Consider the following 19,121-nt stretch of genomic DNA (forward strand, 5'->3'; position numbering starts at 1 on the left):
GGTTCGCATACACCTTCAATCTCTGGCATTTCAAAACAATTTAGGCTTCAGATGTCCATCAGAGCCGCTTCTTGTATCTGCCAGTGATAGACAGCAAAAGGCAATGTCCGTGCCACCATCTGGCCTGGTGGTTTGGAAGGGAGGGAGGGAACTGCAGGAAACAAAGCTGAAGCTCAGGTCTCTCCTCAGGTGAGGATGAGGGGCAAACCATCCTGTGATTCCATGAAGGATGCTGGCTCAGTTTTCTTACTCAGGATCTATTGCAATTCCTGTTAGCTAAAAATGCTAGTATCTTCCTAACCAAAAGCAGAAACAGCAGAGCAAAAGCCAATGACTGCCCTAAATACCTTCATTTTAGACCACATGGAGGCAAGATTTGGATGCCTCTAAGTATCAAGAGAACTGAAACACTGAAGAAAGGCACATCCAAAGCAATGGGCCCAATGAAAGAGTTAAGTCACCTGGGCTGGGATATTTACTTCCAGTTTGGAGAAAATCTGGTGGAAGAGGCAGAACTGCCTGGGCAGGAGAAGGTGGGGCTGGGACTTGAGGTGTTGTTGTAAGATGTCCTCTTGTAACTGTGGTTGTGCTGGCTCAGGAGGTTACTGTTCCCTTGTGCTTATCGCTGCTCTGTTAAAGGCTGCTAAAGGTTAGCTTAGCTGTTCATGGGCTGGCAAAACCCCTGCTATTTAAAGTGATTAACTGATTATCTTCTTCCCTAAAATGAAGTATGAAGCCAGGCTGGTATATCTGAGGAGGCACAATGAGTAATGAATGGCAGTTGGTGGCAGTAACCTCTTCAACAGTGCAAGTACAGACAGAAGCAAGCATAGAACTACACCTTAAGTAGGAAACAGCCTGCAAAATGCTCCTGGCGTGGTTTTGTGTCCATTAAGACTATACCACAGCTGGATAGCCTGCTTCAGGTGTGCCACATCTATGCTGTGGCAGTACATTAAAAGGAAGAATTACAGAAGCCTCAGTTCAGATGCAACTACCTTGTGTTACTCACTGGGACAGAGGCAGTATGGCCTTCATCAAACCGTAGCCTTATGTCTCAATTTCTCAATCAGTTAAAGTGGAGCAGTTTTTAATCGCCAAATAAGGTTGCTGTGAAATTAATTACTGCAGGTAAAGAAGGTTGTGCCCTTTGAAGGCAGGTGTTAAACAAAAGCAAAGATTTATTGCTAAAGGAACATGATAGGTCCATTTGAACTTTGTTCGGGAGACTGCTGTATATATTGATTAGTAGCTTTTGGCAGGGGGAGAAATTGCAGAGATGACCTCAGGGAAGTAAGCTACAGGAAGGTGTGTGGGAAGGCATTCATGCTTTTGCTAACGTTATTGTAAATCTTGATCCTTTAATAAAGCTGTGACCTTGGAGTTGACAACTAGTATGCCATGGAGCAATAGACAGCCTGGCACCAGCCTTGTAAATCTTATGTAGTTTTTTGCCATTGACAGAGACAACATGTAAAGAGAAATCAGGCAGTTGAAGTTTATGAACACATTTATTTGAAGGAAAGCATTTTAAATCAGATTTTTTAGATTAAATTAAACCAATGGCCCTGCCAACTTTTTATTCCTCATGATAAAATGTGTTTGTGAAATGAAATCTCAAGAGTGAAAACCTGTAGAATTGCTCATAAAATTTTGCTTTTTGCAGGGGGCAGCTGCCACTGAAGTATGTTTTAGCTCACCTTTGCACGGCTATTGTGTAACTTTCTACAACTACTTTTTGTACAACTATTATTTTGGTTGCTTTCTTGACAATGCTGCTGCAAGAAGAGCACATCTCCTTGCCAATATAAAAAGGGCAGGGATTTGTTCTGTGGGAGCCATCAAAGATGGATGTGAGCAGAAGGGGAAGAGAAGGAGCTGTGTTACTGCAGGCGGATCAGAAGGTGCCATGTGCAAGGAGAAGGACATCTTCTGCTCTTGCCAGGTGTATCTCTACTGACAAGGAACACTTGCAGCCACAGACAAAACTAAGGACAACACTTCTGTGGTTATTTCAGACATATAAAGGGTTCTTTATACATTTTTAGATGTGCAGAAAGCCATAAATCCAGTAACTTTTCCCCTATATTTTGGCTACTTTTCTCTGGCAGACCAGATTATTTTTTTTAGTTACTGAAATGTTCCCACAAATTCCACCGTTTGGAGCACTCACTGTCCATTTTTCTGACAGAGGAGCTTTCATTCCCAAGGACAGTTCTCAAAGAGAAAGGAAAGCAACTTTCCCACGCACATGAAACATTGAATCTTTCCCTTTCCAAAAAGGACCCACTTGCTGATTCCAAGAAAAACTAGTGAAGACCTAAAAGCCTATTGGGAGTTTCCTTGTTAACATGTTACCATGTGATTAAAGCTACTTTAATCACTGTGCATGCTTCTGTGCATGAATAAACAGATCATCTTTGGAAGATACTATGTTATAGTGTACATATAACACTGTACATACTTTTTTTAACTTACATAGTAAGAATACTATGTTATACAGGTTAATTAAAAGACACTGTCACTCTCTTGAAATGTTTTCTTTTTATTATAAACCTAATATTCACTTCTTGCTATTCTTTGAAGGCAGCTTTCACTTACCAACCCTTATCTTGCAAAACCCCCCCCCCCACAATTTTCATGAAACTGAAGTATCATTTAAAATAATTGAAAAACAATACAACACTTAAGACAAAAAAAAAACCAAAAAACAAACAAACAACAGATTCATGCCTTAATTCATTAATTCATGCATTCATCCATTAATTGCAAAAGGCTGAATTTTAACAACCATATTTATCTACAGAACATGTTCTTCTACTCTTCTGCAATAGTCCTTATGTGCTGTTTGGATGATTCACATGCACATATTCTAAGAATGAACCATCTAGAACTCTTTCAACAAGAACTTCTCCAACAGTGTCTATGTCCTGAAAGAAAAAAAGAAAAGATATTTTATTATCAAGCTAGTAATTCATGTGTTAATAGATTTAATTTTGACTGCTTAAGTTACCAGTTAACAAAATACTAGTTCCAGTGGGTTTACATCCATGCTTAAAGTTTACTGCCTAACTTTCTATTCTTTAGTAGTAAACAGTGCAATGTAAAGCAAGAGGAATCATTATGAAACTTGAAATAAATGAATGCAGAAACAGATTAATTCAGGGATTATGCAAAACCCAACAATGCTAAGACTCTTTAATAAAGAGTCCAATTTGGTGATGCATGTTATGTTACTGTGTATAGAAACAAATACTCAAGTCTTAGCTATACTTTGTGAGGCTATGTATGGTGAGCTATCATTAAAGTGCTATCACACGTAAGTCTGTTTCTGTCATGTGCATGAATTGTATGTCCAAATTATTAAGATGGTTCTTCACCCCTGCCCTCCATTTGGACATAATTTTCTTTAGTGTCTTTGCACCCTTTGAAAAAAATAATGGTTTATATCTTTCTTTGGGACTTCGCCTAGATCAAACATATAAGAAAGCACTAACTAATATTCTTGAGAAACTCTCAACAGCATGTTAATGCTTGTGCTGCTTTTTCTATTTTACAGCCCACTCAGACAGCAAACAGCTGCAGCACTTCCAGAAGTACAACTGTCACCTGAGGTTCTTGTAAAGTAAAAATGGATTGTCGAAACAACTTTCATTTAAAGTACATAGGTTTTTATTTGAGGACCCCCAAGTCATTTATGAGTCAGATACATAATACTTGCTAAGAAATGAGGTAACAGAGTACCTTTCCCTTGTCCCACCATTAGACAAGAAGATAACTGAGGACAGAATCTATAAGTTGGCAACTCTGAGTACTAGACTATGCTACGTATTCATGACTTGTGGATTGTAAAAGGTGTGGAAGAAGATACACATAAAGAAATCAAGCCCAGTAGTTTGCAAATACTATTACTCACTATATAGTCTTCAAAATGGAGTGTATATATAAGCTGAAGATGCCTTATAAAATTTCTGATGAAATAGCTTCAATCTCTCCCAGGTGTTAAACAACAAATTGGACACTATAAATAAGTGGAAGGAAGTATTCAATTTTCATCTTGGAGGTCTTACAGGAGAAATATTATCACTGATTTAAAAAATAACCAGAAATGTGAAATAAGTGGATCTGTTATGGCCAAATGGCATTCTTTGAGCAAGATGAATACTGCTAGGCACAGGACACTTTCAAATCACCTATCAATTATGCTAATCCCTGCTGTGTAATTCCTGTCTGCAGACATCCCAAGGACTGTCAACTTACATAGATCCGATGGTTAATACATTCCCTTCTACTAGCAACAACAGTCATGCAACAGCATTTGTTTTATCCAATACAAAATTTGTTTCTTATCCAAACGATTAATGTATCCATTTTTTTATCCTTCAAAAAAGAAACTAATAACAAATAATCCATTTGTTTATCATCCAAGCCACTGTTTGGATGATGAAGTGCTACAAGAAACATACGGGATTTCTCTGGTCATCAATGACAAATTAATTCATCTGTGTGCTTACAACAGAAGTGCCTAAAACACTTCATCAAAAGATAAGCTGAATTACTTCCTGTGAATTCTCTGTAATATAAAAGTTGCAGTTGCTGCAACATTTATTTCTTCAAGCATCATGAGAACACTATGTATGCCAACAACAAGATTATCATGGAATACATTATGTGTAGACTAAAAGCACCTTTATGACATGTTATGGTAATGAACATTATGATATAACATGCCAAAAAATCCTATGTCTTTCTTAGAACTAGAAATCTGATGTGTTTATTCTAAGTTTGAAACAAAAAGGTTGAAACAGCTGTGCCAAATCCCTTTTTCAGGTATTCCTGAAATTCTGAAGCAGTTAATTCACCGGTATTTCAGAATTAAATGGAAGGGTCAGTGTGTCAGTAGCAAACAATGAAGTGCACCTCTCAGCATGTTCCCTCTCTTTGCTTTGTATTAACCATACAGTGTCTACAGTTCATAAACCAACTAAAGAAGTTATGAAACCAGTATGACTTAAAATATCACAGTTTCATTTCCCCGATCATAATTTCTACATTATTGTAGAATATTGTTTTTTACATTTTCAAAGAAATGTGCGACAGAGGCTGTATAATGCATATTACTCATGAGTCTCAGGATCAGTTTGTATATATAACTCTGAATTAAGTAAATAGTTAATGATTTTCTAAGTTTTAAGGCTTATTCTGCCCTACAGCTACACAATACAGCTATTTATGAATTCCTCCTGAGTGAAAAATTAAGAGCTTACAGACTGATAGATGTCATACAAGTTATTGACAATTACTTCAGTTGACCAAAGTAAATAGAGAGCCTAATCTGAAAAATACAAAATTTGGCAAATATGTTATACATTAAAGCATTAATATACACTCTGAGTGAATGCTACCTTTAATTTTCTCGAAGCTCTGGCTCCGGGTTAGTGGTGAAAACTAACCTGCAATGTAAAAGGGAAGAGAGCGGGTTTCTGTCATCCCACCCACTGCAGGAAATGGGAGCGTTGGTTGATTTGTCTACAAGTCCTTCAGTCTGTAACCTGTCTACAACACCCCTTCTGCAAGATGCTAGAATTGGCAATAATGATCAGAGAAGTAAATTACATTTGTCAAGATCTGAGTCTACACTCTCTGGACCTCAGTCCTGCAAACAAATTCACAGTAAGACCTCATAGCCTTCATGGACCTTCAGAATGTAGCTGTTTTAATTTGAACTGATCTTAACTTAAAAAAAAAAACAAACAAACAAACAAAAAAAAAAAACCAACAAAAACACCCCAAAGAAATTAAAAACCCCACTATGACAGACTGCTATATAACGTCACATGTGCAGTTCTCAAATTAAAACCTCAAAACCCAGGTGACAATACACAGCAAATGCTGCACATAAATGTGAGTTAGGGCGGTAGAAATAGCACATGCAGGATTTAAAAGCAGGCAAGTCACTGAACCTAATAATGCTTGTTGTCTTGGCTGGATGTAACTGTTTGTTGTATCCATCATCAGACTTCTACATCGTTTTCAGTGCTCCTACCAGCACTCACAATGACAGAAGTGCTAATATTTTAAATATTACATGCATACACGTGAGAGATGGGGAGAGGGAATAAATATAGGTAAGTTTCAACTCCACTGTCAAACCCAATTAAACAACTAATATACTTTCTCTTTGTCTATTATCTCCTAGGAGTAATGCTTGCTAGAATTACTCAGTTTAACATGTGAATTCAGTAAAATATATACTTATGTACATCACCATTGCTCTCTCTTCTCATCTGTGGTCATTGAGACGGTGGACCATTAGCTCATTCTCATCTACTTTGCACTGGCAATAAGGAATATCTGGAAATAAGAAGTCGTATATTGTTAGTGGATGCAGATATAACTGATACATTTTTAGTACTACAAGCAATAAAAGAAGTATTTAGATTCCTCTGGACAGATATCATTAGGAGCTTCTTTTGCCATAGCTAAAATGTGGCATGGGTGTATGCCATGTGCCTGAGTGTGATGTATGCTTTGATGGTGAAAGGTCAGCCTTGCTAGTGGACACTGTGAGCACAGAACTGTGCCAGCATGTCAGAAGATTGATTCAGAAAAGCATCTTAACAGAACCATGACCTTTGAGAAGAGTAGATGAAAATACTGGACACTACAACTAGGAATATTTGATAAAAGCATCATTTAATTGCTATGATATGCTTCAGCATGCATGACCAAACTACCAATTCTCAGGAGCCCTCATTGAAACCCTCTCGTGGAGAATTCCTACCTAGTTTTCAGTACAGAGTATGGACTTATTGCATGGTAGAGACACTTCTCAGGTTAGTGCAGTTTTCAAATGTGTGTGGGTAAATGTTGAAGTTTTTCTGAGCATCAGAACAATAACTGATAAGGAGATAGGTCTCCTGAGCAAGTAACCTGAATAATGTGTCATTTAGAAATTCAAATAGCAAAGGATATAGGGACTTTCAATTACATAAATAAAAAAGCATTTAAATAATGATATCAAAATTGCTCCTCATCATTACTGAACAAGACTAAAGGTCATTGAACTTCAAGTCCTCAGTCATTCTATAATTGCTACATATCTAATCAATTGCTCTAACAGGTCCTGCCCTGAAAGAGAATGAAAAGGACAAAGAATTCTCTCTATAAGTATATAAATAAGAAAAGCTGTCAGTGTTCTCAATTCAAAACTATTTCTGAAGAACAAATTATTTGAAAAGAGACACAGTTACTTTTTATTATTATTATTCATTCTGGAAATAACCAACATTTTCCGAGGAGTTTTATTAGAAAGTAAACATAATTCTGCCCCAAGAAAAATAGCAAACACTGCTGCCTTGTCAAAATACAATTGTTTCTACAAAACAGGTACAGGTCACATGGAGCTAAATTCTATCCAAATCATCCTAACTGCATGTGAAATACTAGCAGTAGTGTAGTTAGACACACGCACAAAATAGTGTCCATTTTAAGTACTATTTGAGTATTATGATTTTAAAATATTAGGGAAGGATTCATGTTGAATTCGATGAAACAGAAACAAGTTCCAATTAACACCCCCACCCCCACTCCCCCCCCCCCCCCCCCCCGGAAAAAAAAAAACAACAAAAAACCCTGAACCAGAGAATTCTTCTACCAGTTTGACTTTACTATGTTGGGATAAAAAACTCAAAAGTACTTTTACAATGTCACCAATGCTGAGGTCTACCTTGTTACAGCATCTCCCAGCTCCTGTACAGGTCCATATTTTTCTGTATATTTTTCACAAGTTTTTAAATGAGCTCTCATTTCACTCAGACATACCTAAGCAATACCTAAGCAGCGTGTTATGTTTTATACATGTTTTATACCATGACACATTCACTCTAATGCATTGCTCTGAATATTTTCTAGTTCAAAGCCTTATTACAACATTGTGGCTACACCTAGGGAAGGATATACATCTCCTTCAACTACAAACTTCAAGCATTTTGTTACTGGTTCAGTATTGCTCTAATGCATTTTATAATAATAACATTTAGCTTATGAGACTAAAGTCAACCTGAGTGAAATAATTACTGGTTTATGGTGATTTTATTTGTCCCTTATATTGCCTTCTAACATTTTGGAATGAATTTTGGGACGCAAAGGGAACATTTCTAGTTTGGGGAGGGGAACCCTCGCACTTCACACCTTGCTCTGGTTTTCATGGTGAAAATTTAGACCAACTCTGTTAAAAACATAAATATTCCAATGTGAAAGCCCAATTCTGATCTTGGTGAAGTCATCAGCAAAACCTTTTTATAGATTCATTAAGGATAAGATTTAGGGTTTATGTTGCTGCTGCTACTGGCTGTCCTATTTCCTTTAACTCCGAACCTCCATATAACAACTTTGATGAAGCACAATCATGAGGTATTTTCTATGACAAGAAAGAATATGAAATCATACGAAGTCACAATGTTGAGATATTAAAATATGTGCACAGAAACAGTGCAGAGACATTAATATTACTATTATATTATTACAGGTTATTCTATATTCTTAACATTTTAACATTGATGACTGGTTCTTGTGAATCTTGGTGAACAAATTTGATATAACCCAGTCCCAGATGACTGTGCCATGGCTCCACTACAAATGATCACCCTAGCTGCAGATGCAGCAGAATGACAATGCTCAGGCCGCAGTCTCTTAATTGATATTTCCACTCTACGAATGGAAACTGCAAATGAAATTAGGTTTATACTAACACAGTAATCCATGCTTTGCTGTGACTTGAGACACCACAGGAGCATTTGCCAAGGGTAGTCTGCCAAACATCAGCAACAACATACAGAAGTATTTTGATGCTATAATGCATTAAATGCACTCTCCTTCTCAACAAATCTTAGTGGCCTTAATGATGGCTTTACACAAGAAATGCAGCCAATGCTTTCTGCAGTTGTGCTTTGCTACTGAACAGCAAAAAGCAGTACTTAAGCTCTACTAATTGGGTTCCTTCTGCAAAACCTTATTTAAAAGAAAATACTGAAATTAAATTCATTTGCTTAGCTATCGTTAATATCAAGGTGTTGCAGTTCATGCATTTCATTGTTAATTTTAAGCAGATCTTTCCCAAATAGAAAATCCATGGCAAAAACGTCAAGAAACAATAGTGTTATCAACAAATCAACTTTCTGCTGGTTTTCTTATGTTCTCTGTAATTCCCCACAATCCTGCAAAAGGCAATCTTTCTGAAGTTCACACATTTACTTGCTGGTTTACATTTTATGGTATTTCCACGCTGCTGCTGCTAGGCAAGAAACATTTAAGGGTACTGTTCTACAATTAGCAAAACAGCTTAAATTATAAAAGCCAGATGTCCATCCATTCAGAGAATAAGAGGGAGTCAGATGTAAGCTGCATGATCTCCTCCCACAAAACAACACAGGTATAAAAATATGAGGGAAGAGCAGAACTAAAAAGTGTTCATTATACAGAAAGAGGCATAGAATATTCACAAACGTGAGAAAAGGCTTGGTTTTATACAAATTTTCAAGTGAACTTATATTAATCTTGGTTAACTGCTTTTCCTCTTGATATATGCCCTGTCCTCCACCACAAAGTCCTGTTAACCTTTTGCTCTGCACTTTGTTTTGATGAAACATGATTAACACCTTCCAATTCAAACAGTAGCATTTAAACCCTTGTTTGCATGTGAGTAGGCAATATTTCAAAGGCTTTATTTAGATTTAAGCAAAAGGGCTCAGTTTAAATAGGTTTACCAAGGGGAGTGGAGAAGGTGGGGTCTTTAAAAAAAAAAAAAAGAAAAAACCCACAAAATTTTATATCTTTGTCCTGTATTTTAACAGATGAGATTGTGGCCAGGATTTTTATAATTAGGTAATTCTAGTATATATTAAAAAAAGTGATTTTCATTTCTCCAGCCAAAGCCAATGTAGGAAGTCAAGACAACCTGGCTCCCATAGGTTTAGGCTTGAGCTCAATATTTGCAATGGCACTGGTAGAGTGTTTTGAGCTCTTTTAGAAATGGAACTTGATAAACCAAAAAAAATTTATTCCTTGCATCTCTATGATAAATTGGCACTTGTGCCCCTCTGCTAAGTCTCACAGCCCTGCAGCAGAAGCATCAGGAGCAAACTTGTGTCTGCAACCCCAGCTGCATAAATTTCACTTAAATAAACAGTTGACCTTGCACTGAAACAGGTAAGGAGCAGGAACATATTCTGTTTTGCCAGTTCTGCCTGGAGATTTAAATGCAGTAGCTTCCAGAAGAGAGGCACCTGAAACCATGTCACTGTTGTCAAATCAGCTAGTACTGGTGGTCATGCTGTGCAATTTAGGATGTTGCCACTCACCCTCTTGTGCTGCCCCTCTGCTGAAGGTCCTTCTGACCCCTTTCCCAACTTTCCAGCCCAGCAGAAAGTATCATGTCCTTATCACTGAGACATTTCTACTCAGTTTGGCATATTAGTGAAAATCCACCTGTTTTCCCTGTTGCTAAAGTGCTAACCTTTACACCAGAGCTGCTAAGTCATGAATCCACATTGCCCCCACCAGCTCTGCTACGTAGATAGCAGCTCCAGCAGAGGAGCTGGAAGGGTCAGAAGCTGAGGCAAAACCTTCTTAAGCCACTGTAAAATAACTTGCTAAGCTTGCCAGTGCACTCTACAACATCATTTCTAGCATACTTAACAGCCTGTGATTGATCTATAGGAGGATTTCAGATGTAATCTCTTCTTTGGAAGCTTTCTTCATATATAGCTTTACAGAGTCACGTAAAATATAATGAAAGCTTAAATCTGACAGAAGGTGGTATTTTGCTGTTACTTCACAGAAGTATAAATGATTACACAAATTGCAAAGAGACTACAGCCAAGACCCAACATGCTCCCTGTCCAAGGATAAACTCTGAATTGCTACACACAGTTTGCCCTCGGGCAGGTTTTAACTTAGATTATTCCTGTACTTTAGACAGGGTTGAAAAGGTTTCTTTTTTCCCCTGAGGAACTGATGAGTCTTCTATAAATAACCCTGTCCAAGGTTCACATATGCTGTCTGAGAGCTTTCCCCTCTCAGTGTCACAACATATAAAACCAGATTACCCTTGGCCAGTGTGTTCACCCTCCCCCTAAAACTGTCAGTAGTCAGAAAATGAGTTAATAGAAAGGCTACAATGATTGATGGAGAACAACTATACTCATGCATTACACACAAATAGTCTTTTGTCATTAGTCAGAGATTCATTCAGTTGAATATAAAAACAATTTGCAAGAATTTCAGGTTCAACAACAAAAAACCCTCCACCCGTACTCCAGTGTATCACTCTGCTTTATTTGCTCACTCTGCACCTAAACAGGTAAATCAAATAAACAAACACAACTCAAAAAGAGTGCGGGTAGATGAAACAAAACCTAAGCATCTCAGGATATTGACCCTGAACATTGCTAAAGCCCATTTTTGACCCTTCCATTTACCCTCCCGTTGTTTAAATGGAGATGGCATTTTCTCAGATGTGGACAGCAATGGCACACATTCATTGTGCCAGCATGATGGACCATCAACTACAATAGTCAAAGAAAACAGGGAAGGATGCAATGGATAAAAATTATAAGCAATGACAATAGATATCTGGTAGAAATTTCCTTTGCTCTCTATAGTTGTAAAGGTTATGAAGGACTTTTATTCTCTGTTTTACCTGTTTTCAGCCTCTTAATTCTTCACCCCATACTCTGATGATAGCTGTGATGGGGATGTCTGAGGCAGATGACAATACAGGGCAGTGGAAGGCAGGAGGCATGTCTTTGCGTTGGCAATGGACACAAATATAGGTTGATTTTAGTGGAAGTTGAGGTGGCCAAGGACTGCTGAGCTGTGGAAACAAAGCTTTGGTTTTTCTTGACGTGTTCTCTCACGTCATGCATCCCCATGTGTGGAGCTTCTCTGCCAGCAGTGGAAATGACTGCCGAGGCCAAGGGAGAATCCTTGAAGGAGTGGAACATGTACAGACATCACACAGCAGCAGTCACAGCAACCTAACAAAGCAGCTGTTGCGTTATTTTTGCCTGTGATTAGTAAAAATAACAGGAGATTCCCTCTGGGTGTCCCCAGGAATTTGAGCACCCAAAGAACAAAGGTAGTATTCCCACTTACTTCTACAAATACTAGAAAATTTATGATACATTTAGTAATGCACATAATTGGGGTCTGCCTAGGTTTTTCTCACTTGGCTGAAAGTTGTATCTGCTCTGTTAGGTACAGTTGGAATAGGTTTAAATATTTTTGGGGCACTCTATTTTTTATTATGATAGATTATTGCTTTTTTCTTTAATATTGAGGAAATCTTAATAGAGAATCAGAAAAACTAATATCTGAGCATGTCTCAATATATGTCTATATTTTCCAGTATCCAATGTATTTTCTGTAACTTAGTATTTTTAGAAAAGTGAAGTCAAGTATGATTTTTTTTTTTTTTTTTTGAGTAAGAAATAAAAAGGGAAATGCAGTAGATTTGGCAGCTCCAAGATGAAAGCACCAGTGAGTTCAGTATCCTTCAGTTTGCATCTGGCCTGCAGTAAAACGAGTAATCTCCTGTCAAAGTGATTTTCCTGGAAATTTTCATTGTGGATTTAGTTTGGGCAGAGATATCACCATTTTCTGAGCCCAAACTCTGCAATGATGATTATCTCAAATAAACAGCTCTTACAGTCATGTTATTAACTTGCCAAATCAAATATGTAATGACAACAGAAGGACAACAATATTTCCTGTGATCACTATTTACTCATATCACTGATGAATAATAAAAGCAGATCTAAGAAGAATTACATCTCAATTAAAACCCACAAAAATGGGGACAGCAGCATGCATTTTATAGAAACTGCAACCAAGTATGTTCCAGCACATGTGAAATCTTGTCAGTCAAAATCAAGTCAACAGATTTCCTCTTCAGTTACTGGTATTCTTTACTATCAAATGAATCACAAAGAAAATAGCAATACCATGCCACTGGCTGAGCTCTAATTTTACCTATTGCTGTGTTATGTTTGGTGGCACTTAGTTTAAGATTTAGGTCTCAGTTATACCCAAATTTAATTTCTTTGCATATCATATCATTAATAATATAATGTGATACAAGGGCATTACCCACTGTAACACAATTAAGTGCAAAGGTTATAAAAGAAAATCAATCAGATGTCTATGTCTGCCTGATGAGTTTCCTAGAAAAAAATTAGTTAAGAAATAAGAAAATCTGAGAATGTATTAGGGGAAAAACAACAATATCAATGAAAATCAGGGTGTGCACCAGAAGACTTCATTACGTGGTAAGTGTTCCACAATATTACAAATATTATAATGAACAATTTTATTAAATTAAAAATTTTATTAAAACAATTTTATTAAAAGTATTTATTATTTATTTAAAAAGGATGGCAAGACAATAGTTAGAAGTAGATAGAAAACATAAATATGTCAATAAAAATTACCAAATGAAGCCTAAGCAAATTCAAGCCCAGTAAAACTAGGTGCAATACAAGGGTAGAAAGATGGGGATAATCGGAGAGGATGAGACACAGCAGATCTGGCATACATTTCCCCGGATGTAACCTGAGTGTGCATATAATGAACACTGCTGCTGACTCACAGAGCATTTCCCCACCCAGGCATAAGCCATGGTTTTACAATTGAAATGTTCAAGCACAACAACGGATATTTGTTGATTGGCCTAAAAAGAGCACACCGAGCTGCCTTTCCTCCTTGTTTCCTTGTCCTAATTAAAAATGCTAAGACTGTAGAGCATTTTCTCATATGAGTTTCCTGTCATTTATGAGAGTCAAAAAGAGGCAAGTATTTCCCACTCCCAAAGAGAGACACTAGAGCATGCATGTAACAGCAAGTGCTGTTGCCTTGAACTGTGAATTTCAGTTTCAGTGAGCTTCCTTACATGATGACCCTTCATCTATTTACCTGATTTTAATGAAACTATTATATGAGAAAGTCATATCTGACAATGTTATGATTTGGTACAGCTTTCTAAAATCTGAATGTCTTAATCTTTGTTAAAGTCATAAAATTAAGTAACTGGGTAAGGTCAGTTGAAGGAGGCACATGCTGCCTGGTGACAGCATGTGTTGCCACGAAGCTGGTTTTATAAAATCATGGTCTCATCTCCAACTTCTGCTTGTACCATGAGGAATTATTGAGTTCCCCCAGGGAAAACCCTTCTGAATTCAGCTAAAATGATAAGCCATATAAGCACAGATATCTTTAATAATTAGCATTTTAAGAGAAGGTTTAAATCTTTTTGTTAATTTATGATATTACTTAGTTTCTATGTGTCTTTCATGGAAAAGTGTCAATGAGAAAAAAGTGTCTGAAATATATTTTTTGTTACCAACATACATGAAAATAATCTATTTAAAGCCAAATAACCTTAAAAACTTCCTATTTTGACTTCCTCATTCCCCATATTTGCATCCAGCTCCGATCCCATCTGCAGCTGTGGCTTCCACACAGATTCATTAACTGTCCCGCCGCAGCCACAAGGACCTTCCCTCCTGCCTGTCCTTCACTTGCCCTCAGACCATTCCTCTGTCCTCTTCATCTAATAGAGATTTGGGTCCAACGCTTTTTCCTCACAGTATTGCCCTTCTAGGTCCAGCTTTGAACACAGGTGTGTTTTTTTTCCCCCCAGTGTTTCTTTGCAAGCTAGTAACCCATATCTACTGGCTTAGCTTCCTAAATTTTCCTACTGCTTTTTCATGTAGTATTGCCTGACCAGTAGCACTCACTGCTTTCCTGATCAATTTTAAGGTGAATAATATTGCAGAATAAAAGTAGTATTTCTTAAATTCAGCAGGAAGACAATGCAGAATAATATATCTCAGTAAACAAAATGACATGCTTTTTGTTTCCCTGTTGTCAGCCTTTTGCCTTGCCATTATCAAGGAAGCAGCTTTGCTGCTTTCAGTGCAGACAGTAGCAGATGATTGAAGTTATCCCCAAAATAGAGCTGAGATAAGGCAATGTGTGGCTATGTCTCCATTAGAAAGTAGCGCATCCTAAGAGGAGTAGATTTTCTAGACTGGAACAGCTGACGCTTTTTGGCTTGTGGACTGGACTCCTGTTAGCAGTTGAAGTGCAGTAGCTGTGCCCAAGGAAAGCATTTTCTAGTTCAGTTACATCTAAACCAACTCCTTCAGGTGAACCCAAAGTGCAGTGGGCAAGCATATTTCTCATGCAAACCAAAGCTGCCAGTTATATCCTGCATATTGCTTCTGCAGGTCCAGTTCGTGCTGGAACATTTCATCACCTCTAGGGTGGTTCTGCAGATGGCTGATGTCACTCACAGCCCAGGCTTCCTTGGAAAGGGCCAGTCCCATCTCCTGTCTGGAGCCATGGGTCCTTTCTCCTTTTTGTGCAGCTTTGGCCAAGTGGTAAGCTGGAACACTTTTAAAAATATGATTAATTTTCAGATATGTTAGTTCATTGCTCCAGGTGATTATGTGTCCACCAGCTGAGAGAGACTTAATGGAGGTACAAAGTGCTTGCACAAAGTGCAGAACAACTGGGGAGGCTGGAACCGCTTTTTTTTTTTTTTTTTCAGTAATTGAGGCTTAAGTTGGCTTCAACTACTTGTGAAACTATTCCCTTAAGTAGACATCCACATGATGTCTCCTAAGATAAATAGAAACGCCCAGCCCAATAGTTATTTTTGTTGCTGATTTTACTCACCAAGCACTAGAGTTGAAAGAATTATTAAACTGAGTAAAACCCATAGATTTTACGTGCTATTTGGACTGTTTCATTCTTTCTCTAAACTCTGCAGACACACAGAATGAATGTATTTCTCTTTTGCTCTTCTCCTACTCTTCATATTTTCTTTTTTTTTTTTTTTTGCCATCCCTGATAATTTACAGTCACAGGGAGCCTAAACAGGGTAGTTTCCAGGAATACTGCGAATTCTATTAGTTGGAACTCAAATAACAGAATTGGTTTGGAAATATTATTTCTCATGCCTTTTTGCATGCAAAAATTTCTTTCTATTCTATCAGTCTGTGGTGTGGTAGATGAATTGCATCTATTTGACTATTGTGACATAAATTCTAGGAAGCTTGATATGGCCTTTCTATTTGTTTCTAATGCATTGGAATACCCTTTACAAAGAAAATCTGCACTGTTGATTCAAAGACTGAATTTCTGTAAAAGATGAGGAAAAGTTTATTTAGTCTTTTTGCTTTGTTTGGTCTCTTAAACGCGGTAAAAGAAATCTGTTTGTGGAAAGACAGAGGTGATTCTAATCATAGTAAAGACAGGAAATCTCAAATTGATTTTATTCCCTGGAGTAATATTTGGTGAACAATGGCAAACCGTGATGTTATCATCCCAAGGCATTTTACTATTATTGTATGACTTTGCACTACGTAGTACTTTGTTTATGTAACTAAAAACCTAGGAAAAATACTCCTTGTGAGCCAGGAAAATGTTGATTGCTAAGTGAGAATCTACTGTTTGGCTCATTTTCATCTTATCCTTCTGTCTCCAAGAGTAATTGCTTAAATATGTTGAAAAGCAGAAGAGAAAATCCAGTTGAATATAACAATAATGTGCCATGATTCCCTTTTAAGAAAAAAGATGGGAAAAATGTAACATAAAGATGTCTTTGCAAGTTCCTTTGCAGTAAGCACATTGCCATTTGACTCAAAATACTTAAATGTAACTGAATAGCAACAATTTGTAAATTTAGTATCTCAGATCTTTTAACAAAACAGCTTGCACAGGTAACATGAAAATTTGTAGCTTCTTTGTGGACATGAGTAACAAAAATCCATACGGATGAAATATTGCATCTGGTCTTAAACCACAATCAAACTCAACTACATAAAAAATAACACAAGGACATAATCGCTTCTCAATCCCACCCATGTCCATGCCAGTGGTGGCTTGGAGTGGTGGGGCTATCTGTCCTGGCTGGTAGCTGCGGTTTTCATGGGCAACAGGCCCACCTTGGCATGAAACCCAGCTCCTGCCCCAGGATTGTGCTGCTGGTGCAGTGTGCTCGTAAATCACCTTGCAGTGACTTACCAGAAGGTCAGTTTTCATACACAGCATGGTATGGTCTAACTTACTGTAAATTTTTTGCAAATGAAACTAAAAAGGCAGCTTTGGGTCAGGATTTATTTAGTGTTTTGCTATACAGCATGGTATATAAAAAGAGCTTTATGTTACACATAAAATATTGTTTATTTTCATGGCACAGCAAAGAAAAGCTTTTGCCCCCCTCCCTCTTTAATTTAAAGGCTTTTCATGTGAATTCACCTCAGATGAGCAGATGTAGTATGTTCATGATTACATAATGAAAAGTTCCAAAATCTCAAATCCACTTGACAATGCACTTTCACATCCCCAGCTGTCTCCACATTTAGATTCTCCAATTATTGCCCCAGTGATTTTTTTTTCTTGAAATTGCCTAAATTTAACATCACTCTGACAGCTAAGCTCAGTGAAATCAGAGTAGAATCTAAGGAGCTGTTTTAAATTAACTGGTTTTAATTCATACTTCCAGTTACTCATCTACACTTCTGTGTACGTATACAACAACTAGTGCTTGCCTTGTATACATGTGACATGTACCTACTTGCTTTTGATCACCTGCAAGTTGAAGCTAGGTATTACCCATATACTAAGCCACATGCTCCAGTATACATGCTGATATGTGTAGGGCTTTTGCATGTGACTAATTCTGCAAGAATGAAACTGGTTTGAGGAAATTATTTCAAATGGTGCCTACATATTAAGAATCAGTTCATCAGTCCTTTGTTAATTTAGTGACTCAGTTTCACCAAGTGGGGACAACAGTCCCAGGAATTCCTCTGACAAAGCCGCCCCCAGAATCTGGAAGATTATCCAACTACAGTTTAAAGAAATGTACAGCAACAATGACTGATTTAAGGTAGAAATCCCTTGAGGTCATTTGGAAAAGAGAAGAAAAGTGTGAAAGTGTGTGTGAGAGAGAGTGAGCGAGTGAGCTTCACATTTTCTTACACGGAAAGCGAGAAGAATTATACCAGTCCCTACGTTTTGTAATGAGTGGAGCCAAGGCCCCTGGTGCTGAGTTTGAACCAGCTTGCTTTCCTTCCTTTCTTTTTCTACTTCTTTCTCTCTTTTGTTATGTGCAGGCCCCACATTTATGTGGAAAACATGGACTCTTAGGGAGAGGGTGGTGAGGCACTGGAACAGGTTGCCCAGGGAAGTTGTGAATGCTCCATCCCTGGCAGCGTTCAAGGCCAGGTTGGATGGAGTCCTGGGTGACATGATCTAGTGTGTGGTGCTCCTGCCCATGGCAGGGGGGTTGAAACTAGATGATTTTAAGGTCCTTTCCAACCCTATTCTATGATTCTATGGTTTACATCTGTTAATAAAAGAGGCTTTTAAGTGCCCTGAGGCAATACCAGTAAAGAATAAAAGATTGCTGTTAATCCTGGACTGAGTCAGGGGAGTGGCAGATGGCTGCTTTTATGGGGGAACAAAAGAGATGTTCTAGAGAACTATTGCTTGGAATTCCCACCCAAAACAGGATCATCAAGAGCTACCAGCTCTTCCTAACTTTTTCTAGGTACCGGGAGCTGTTCACAGGAGGAGCTGTATTATCATGCCTGAAAGGAGAACTGCATGACCATGCATTCCCATGTCCATCAAAGGCATTGGAATCCTGAGTTTGCAGGGAGAGTGTCCCATTGATTCAGAAGAGCTGGATATTGACTATCTGCTGCCATCTCCTCCTCTTTATGATCCACCTGGAGGGATGGCTGGGCAAACCTTACTGTTTAACCCTTGCATTTTCAGATCTGACCTTCTGCTTCAGCCAGCAATACACTGGCTGAAGAAAGTCAGGGGATCACCTGGGCTGTGTTCCAGGCACCGTGGCCTTGGTATATATGGACTTGGTACATACTTCAGGCCACTGGCACAGTTCTTACTGCCTTGCTGAGTAAAATCTTCCTTCAGAATTGTTACTTTCCTTTTCTTTTGGGAAAATGCATGTTGATTCAGCACTGGATGAGTTGTTCTTTCTTCTGTCTCTGTGTGCTGTTTTTTGTTTGCTCTACAAGCTGCAG

This window comes from Strigops habroptila, chromosome 1 (genome assembly GCF_004027225.2).
Source record: "Strigops habroptila isolate Jane chromosome 1, bStrHab1.2.pri, whole genome shotgun sequence".
In the NCBI taxonomy this organism is placed as follows: Eukaryota; Metazoa; Chordata; class Aves; order Psittaciformes; family Psittacidae; genus Strigops; species Strigops habroptila.